The sequence below is a fragment of the Ascaphus truei genome, chromosome 5 (genome assembly GCF_040206685.1).
Source record: "Ascaphus truei isolate aAscTru1 chromosome 5, aAscTru1.hap1, whole genome shotgun sequence".
Taxonomy (NCBI): domain Eukaryota; kingdom Metazoa; phylum Chordata; class Amphibia; order Anura; family Ascaphidae; genus Ascaphus; species Ascaphus truei.
Window position 1 is genome coordinate 237,973,339 of NC_134487.1, and position 8,218 is coordinate 237,981,556.

General features: G+C 42.6%; 1 long non-coding RNA gene across 1 annotated transcript; it reads right to left on the bottom strand.

The window, feature by feature from the left end:
• Positions 1-150: 150 nt before the first annotated feature.
• Positions 151-4,942, bottom strand: LOC142494546 (uncharacterized). The gene is made up of 5 exons (XR_012801523.1): positions 4,832-4,942; positions 4,247-4,325; positions 3,885-3,963; positions 2,437-2,758; positions 151-1,231 (listed from the first exon to the last, which is right to left on the bottom strand). It is a non-coding gene; the product is annotated as an uncharacterized LOC142494546 (long non-coding RNA).
• Between the last annotated feature and the right edge of the window lie 3,276 nt (positions 4,943-8,218).

An 8,218-nucleotide genomic window follows, 5' to 3' on the forward strand; every position in this document is an offset into this window, starting at 1 on the left:
GAGCAGGGCAATCGTGATAACCGTCAACGAAATGTTAGCAGTGCCATGGTATTCCCTGTATTGTGTTCCAGTAAATAACTTTTGCTTCACCAAAATAAAATAATAAAACAGATTTATGTATTATATTTAATCAGTAGACCAAAAAACACGTTATCACAATATGTAAACATAAAGAAGCATGGATGCATACTTATACACACATTGCAGTTTATGTTTACTATGCGGGCAATTAAACATTTTTTAAGTACAACTTTACTTTTAACCAGATATTGTATCAGGTGTTACAAATTGCATGCACTGAAATTTCTTTTAACACTTACACATGCACAGGTTAACAGAAATATTTTTTATAAACAATTTTTCCATGGTACTGCTCCTTCACCATTAAAATAATCCTTAAAGGAATTGCAAATGTTTTTGGCCATAGTACTTGATGCACTATTTGCCCTGCTTCTAGGAAATGGTTAGCAGAATGAGGCACAGTAGACGCTTCTGACACTTCTTGACTGCCTTCCAAATCTATCACATTATTATGTAGTAAAGCCACAAATTTCACAATTCTCTTTGCATTGGGTACATTGGTTTCTATAGATTTCAGCATTTCTCCATTTCGCTGTCATTATGCCGAATGCACACTCCATGCACCGTCTTGCTCTTGAAAGTCTATAATTAAATATTTCTTCTTTGGATACTCTTCGTCTACTGTATGGTTTCATAATATACAGGAGCAGTGGGTAGGCCTCATCCGCTACAGTACATGTGGCAGCACGATGCTTGTTGTGCTAAGTGGCAAGACTTTGTCTGAAGGCAACAGCAAAGTCTTATTTTCTATTAGTTTATACAATGAGAATGCCCTGGAAACACCACCATACCTTTGTTTCCCAAGAGCTCCCACATGAATTGCTATAAACTTATACTTTGCATCTGCAACAGCTTGCAAGACTATCGAATGCAAGTGTTTATAATTAAAATACATCGACCCTGAATGTTTTGGATTTTTAATGCAGATGTGTTTTCCATCAATAGAACCAACACAATTCGGAAAATTCCAGGTGCTATAATATTCTGTAGCCACAGTACTCAAGCTTTCTACGGTGGGAAATGGCATATGTATTGTTTGGATGCATTGTGAATAGCATCGCATGTCTCATAAACAATTTTTCCAACAGTAGAGCTACCCAGCTTGAACGAAAATGCCAGTCCGCGAAATTAGGTTCCAGTAGAAAGAAATCTGGAAAAAATATAAAAGTGAAGATGGTAAATAAAAGCATAACAGAATATCAAAATCAATATTACATACATTATATATATAACTGGATTTTAAACAAAATTTCAAGTTTACTTATTCAAATAATTAAAATGTTAAATTCTGTACAACAGAAAACACCTGTCCCCAATTCTCTCCTCAATCACACACTCTCGTGTATCTCCCCCACCTTACAACTCCCCCGCTGTTTGGACTTGATGTGCCTCGTGTATTTCTCCCCCTCTCCACCACCCCCTCCTGTACATAAACATAAACGCACAAATAGACACGCACATATAGTAAAAAATGCATACAAATTCAGGTAGACTGTCAATCATACGAATCTAGATAGACAGCGACAGATACACGTATAGGTTGACAGACAGAGACACGTACAGATAGACAGACACAGATACACGTATAGGTAGACAGACACAGATGCACATAAAGATAGACAGACACAGATGCACGTAAAGATAGACAGACACAGATACACGTACAAGTAGACAGACACAGATACACGTATAGGTAGACAGACACATATACACGTATATATAGACAGACACAGATACACGTATAGATAGACAGACACAGATACACGTACAGACAGACATAGATACACGTATAGATAGACAGACAGAGATACACGTATAGATAGACAGATACAGATACACGTATAGGTAGAGAAACACAGATACACGTATAGATAGACAGCGACAGATACGTGTACATGTAGACAGATACACGCATAGGTAGACAGACAGACTGTCTCTCCCCCTCGTCCCACCCGTAGAATGACACATACACTATGTGTAGGGTGACCAGATTTTCAAAATGAAAATCCGGGACACATTCAAAAAAATTTTATAAAACAAATTACATCACATGACGCCTCCCGTTGCCATGACAACGAGGCACTGACATGTTGCTATGGCAATGTGGCATCACGTGATGCCCCTGCAGTGTTTGTTTGTATAGAGGTGGGGGCTTTGCTTGGGCCCTTCAACTCTTACAGCCAGGGCATTATTGGCCAGGAATGCCCAGTTCGGAGGGAATTACTTCAAAATGTATTTCCAATTCTTAACACAACACAAAAAAAATGTAATACCAATAACAACCACAAACAATGTTTATGTAACCGTCAAATAAAATGTCTAAGGTCCTTGTTCAAGTATGTTTGCGGTACTTACCAGATAAATCAGTGGCTGCAATCCACGACTGTATCCGCCTCTGAGCGTCTGTAAGCAATCCAGCGTTCCGTTCCTGGTGTGTGGCTGAAGAGGTGTGGGACTCCCTCCTCTCAAACGGTAAAGAAGAGCAAAAAAAATAGGAGTTAGAACATAGGAGAAGGAGAAGAAGGAAAAGGAGAAGAGAAATAGGAGAAATAGGAGACAACTCCAGCAGATATTTTGAAGGCATTTTCTAACTTATCTTTTTTTCATGATGAACGGAGGCGTTATGGGCTCCGGCACTTTTCTTTACATCTGAAGGACGTGTCCCAAGGTTAGCATCCTATGGGGAAAACTTAAAGACTTTTATCATATGTTCCGGCATAGATGCCGTCACGGCAGACCAGTACTTTTACACCAAAACCACTGGGATCACTAGCACCAGACAGGACAAAGATGTTTAATAAAATGGGTTTTATTCTGGCACGCCAGCAGACAAAACAAATATGTATAAATCAAGATACAATACCAACTGGGGGCCTGGGGAGTAGACTCTAGCCTCGCTAGGTGCAGGGGCCTGCTTCAAGAAGGCTTGTCCTGTCCACTTCTCGTCCAGGATCTCAGAGGGCTGATCACACAGCAGACTCTGAGATACATCTCAAGCTGGTCACTAAAGATAAAACTCCTTCACAGAAGGACTCTCAGATAGTCCTTTGAGGGAATCGCCACACTCCTTCCCAGAGTCTCTCCCCCTCTGTTAACCTCTCTTAGGAAATCTCCACACTCCTTCCCAGAGTGTCTCTCAGTCTCTGTTAGACTCTCATGCTCTCAGATGCTCTGTTCTGGGGCCCCTACTCTTCTCAGTGTTCATCAATGATCTTCCCACAGCTTGTAAGGAAGCTTCAATACTCATGTATGCAGATGACACAATCTTATATGCACACATTCATAGCCTCTCTGACCTTGAACACGTACTTCAGTCTGACTTTGAGACTCAAACTAGATTTCCCAAAACAAACTTTTTAAACATTGACAAGACTGTAACAATGGTATTTGGAACCAAGACTTAATTTGTAAAGATTCCAGTGACTGCGCTCCAGATCAGAACCAACGCTAACACCACCCTAACTACTGTTACTAGTTTTAAATACCTGGGCATTTGGTTTGACTACCACTTAACATTTGGGACGTGACCGAGTGTCTGTGACGTGACCGAGTGTCTGTGACGTGACCGAGTGTCTGTGACGTGACCGAGTGTCTGTGACCGAGTGTCTGTGTGACCGTGACCGAGTGTCTGTGACCGAGTGACAGAGTGTCTGTGACCGAGTGTCTGTGAACGAGTGACCGAGTGTCTGTGACCGAGTGACCGTGCATGTCTGCGTATGTATGTTTTGTTAAACCGTTTAATAAAAAAAAGGAAAACCAATTTTTTTTTTATTATTATTATTTTTATTTTTTTCTGGACTTACCTGAGGTCTGTGTGGACTGGTAATCTGTAAAAAGTCTGCCTTGTGGCAGACACCACAACGTCCGTTGTGAGTGCCCGCGCTGCAAGATAAAGGGTGCACAAATATGAATATGAAGTTTAAATCAATATTTAAATGCAATACATTTGCACCCTAAATCGGAGTTCTGGAACAGGGATTATTGTGTGTGTGTGTGTGTGTGTGTGTGTGTGTGTGTGTGTGTGTGTGTGTGTGTGTGTGTGTGTGTGTGTGTGTGTGTGCATGTGTGTGTAACATATGTATGTGTGTGCATGTATGTTTTGTAAAACAGTTTTTTTTTTCAAAAACAAAAAAATTTTAAAATTATTTTTATATTCTGTACTTACCCAAGGTCTGTGAGGACTGGTAGTCTGTGAAAAGTCTGCTTCGTGGCCGACACCACAACGTCCGTTGTGAGTGCCCACGCTGCAAGAAAAAGGGTGCAAAAAATGTAATTGGAAATCAGCATTTTAATGCAATATAGTTATATATCTAGACAGCAGCATAAGAAAAAAAAATCATAATGTCTTTTTTACAGTTTAACACCAACATAAATTCTATTAAGTAAAAAGGGATTTCAGTATCAGAAATGAATAAAACATACCACTTTACTTCGCAGCCTACTTTCTAATCTCTACTGGACTTAATAAAAAATTAACATTAATTAAAATTACTTAAATAATGAAGACGTTAAAATTAAAGAATTTCAATTAATAAAAAATGACCATTAAAATTAAATAATTGACATTAATTAAAATGAAATAAACAATGAATTGACATTAAATAAAAAATGAAGGCATTAAGTACAATTAAGACTTTTTTTAAAATTGAACATTCTGACCTGAACTTGTGTACTACAATTTGCAAAATAAATAGGGGAAATGACAAATAGGGTTGTATTTATATTAAAAATATATGTTGCTACTACTTACAGTAATTCAGCTCTGCTCCTAGGAGGTGGATTTTGAGACACAGTCAGACAAAGGCCAAAGCAAATGTGCAGCAGCTCTGACACTTGCTCCACTCTGATCCTCCGCGTGGCAGTGAATGTCACGACACTGAAATCACTGACATCACTTCACTCCTCCCCTCCCACCTCACCTCTGGCATCGTCCAATCCCCTGCGGTCCTGCTGCAGATTCAATACTTAAATTGCCTCCCCCTGCAGGAAACATCCAATCTCCTGCACCGTTATTGTCTCTCCCCCCCCCCCCAGGCACGCTGCCTCTCCCCCCCCCCGCCCCAGGCATGCTGCCTCTCTCCCCCCCCCAGGCACGCTGCCTCTCTCCCCCCCTCCCAGGCACGCTGCCTCTCCCCCCCCCCACGGCACCCTTCCTTCCATTCACACATACTATACCCGGCCTTGGTGAAGGATGATGCCGGGGGCGGGGCTTAATGCCGAGGGGGGCGGGACATTGTACAATGCCGGGCCGCATCCAATCAGCAAGACCCGTAACACAAGCCCAACCCCTGGCAGTAAAAAAAAAAAAAAACTTACCAGCCGGGCTGCTGCAGTCTCCTCCTCCGCGCCGCCGCAGACTCAGCTTACTCGCGCACCGCCGGCACCGCCGGCGACAAAAAAACGGGGACACATTGAGGAAAATCCGGGACATTACCGGTACGCACAGAAAACCGGCACAGCTCTCGAAAAACCGGGACTGTACCGGCAAAAGGGGGACGGGTGGTCACCCTAACTATGTGTCTTTAAGTGAGCTTTCACCCCTGTGGCGGACGCCGAACGGTGGTTGAAAAGCACTGGAATACATTGAAAGTATTTATTTGTGGTTAAATGGTTTAAAAAAAAAATATCATAGAATTAATTAAACAGTGAACCTCATCTTTATTCGTATGGTATGTCACGTTACAATATATATTATAATATTAATATAAACATAGTTATAACATTACATTTACTTACATTTACAAAACATAAACAGAAATGCTACAAACCTCAACGTTAACACAGGGTTTATTTGGTCTTTTATTTTGTCCAAAATATAATCAAATGATGCAGGGGACATTCGCATATATTCAAAAAATATGTGTTTATGCAGGCGCAATTTATGGTATAATGTGGCAAATTCACCATCTCTGGATCTAGTTCTATTTATGGGGTGCCGGTTCAACTGTCTCCTACATAGAATAGTCGATTTAAGTATGCTACTTTCCAAATGCTTGCTCCCTTGACAGCGCCATCTTTTTTCCTGTATGATCGGGAGAAAGAGGATGTGAGGTCAGGTCGGATGTGAGGTCAGGAAGACCCGCCTCCTCGATGTTTGCAAAGGTCTGCTGGGGATGAGCACACATCGCCCAGCAAACTGACATGCGCTCACGCGGATGCGCGCACTCCCAGTCTTGACGCTCCCACCCTGAACTCGGCCTTACTTCCTCTTTGAAAATGCTGCCATGCAGACTAGCTCCCTAGTCAGGTCTCTCCCCTTGAATTGTTGATTGGTTGGACAGTGTATAGCCTCCGGCTGTCATTGGCTGAGTGTGGCTGCCAGTGCTGTATCATTTGGGGCTGTAGTGGTGACTTTCTGGATTTCCTGTGGCTCCGCTCACACTGTGCCAGCTAAGCAATGTGCGCACTCATGTTTGTCACTCTCAGGCTGCGTCCACAGAGACTTCACCCATGCAGAGGCGCGCGGAGGCTGAGGGAAAATGGGTGCTTTCCCTGGCCATGGTACGCGTGCCGTCCGTGGGCGTGTCTAGGGGCGTGCCAGTGACGTCATGAAGCTGGTTCGCACTCATTGGGCGAACCGCTCACGTGACCGGCCCGTCGCGGCCCCTTCCGCACGCACGCGACCGCACGCCGTATAGACGCGATCAGTGACTTAGGCAGTCTGATCGCTCAGCGTGCGGACGCGTCTGCTGTTGGACACAGCCTGATGTTTGTTTATGAGAGTTTTCAAACTTGAAATGACTTCTGGCTGTGAAGTACAGCGTGAAGCTGCTGCACTTGAGGGAGACACCTCTAGTTGTAATTTCATGCTGCAACAGCGTCACGTGTATTTCACCAGCCAATGAATGAAATGTAAACACAGAAACACCCTACCCGTGTCTGCACCTGTACCCTAAAGTTAAAAAAAAGTTTCACACATTGACGATTCTTTGGTTTGAGAAGCAGCATTATTGTCACTTGAGCAATCAATTGATAGATATATATAAACTATTATATTAAGTTTTTATATATATAAATTGTATTGTTGTTACTACAGTTTATATCTATATATATATTTTCTTTTATAAAAAAAATCATATTTTTTTATTGAAAAAAAATCTATTTCATATTAAAAGTAATTTTCATTAGTACAATGGATAATTCTGCTACCGAGCAAATTATTTCTGAGATATATCAGCGTGATGCGTTGTGAAACCAGCACAGTCGTCCGTACCATGATCGTTACATCCATGACAAATTGTGGAGAGAGATTGCAGAGATTTTGTCCATCCCAAATAATTCTATATATTATTTATTGATTATATATGTTGTTGGCATGTGACTTGTCCAAAAGTACTGGACACAATGATAAAAGATACCCAATACTTATAAAAATATTCCCAGCCACCTCCCTCCCCCCCCACAATAGATATCAAAATCAGATTTTCCCTGGGGGTGGTCTCTGGTCTGGCCGGTGGCTGCACGAGGGTGGCGGGTACTGGGTACTGTGTGTTCTTGCCGACAGAACCATCTTTAAGCATCAGCTGTTCGTGTATGTGCATGGTGGAGCTTGGCACTTTCGGTGACGTCACTGCCAGCGCTCCAGAGTAGAGAGAGAGCTCCCAGCGTGGGTTCTGAGAGCTTGATAACACCAGTACTGGACTGTATATTTTTGTTCAAATAAGAACTCTCCCAGCGACATCTGGAGGTTTCTGTGTGTGGGGAAGAGTGCCAGTGCAGCACCAGCGAACGTCGCGGTGGAGTGAGGAGCCAGAGTGCCAGCGTGTAAAGATCTGCTATTTCACTGAGGGAGGACCCGTGTGATGTCGATGATGGCATGCTGATCCGTGACTTGCTGTAGTGGTAACATGAACCCTAATCATGCCCTGCTTTTGTTGATTTGTTGTACATGCATTTATTACCACCTGTAATAGGGGAGTTATCCCTGTTCAGGGATTGTGCCTCTAATCCAGTAGTGTGGTGGTTAACTGCTGGTAGTCAATTATCCAACACCACCTGCCTGATTAGCTTCTTAGAAAAGCCTGTCTTTTGAGACAGGGAGGGAGATTGTTCCTGAGTCTCACAAGTTGTGAGATTGACCATGGGGACAGATGTCTTGAGCCTGCCAGAAGAAACAGCAGAGCTGCTTGCAAGACAC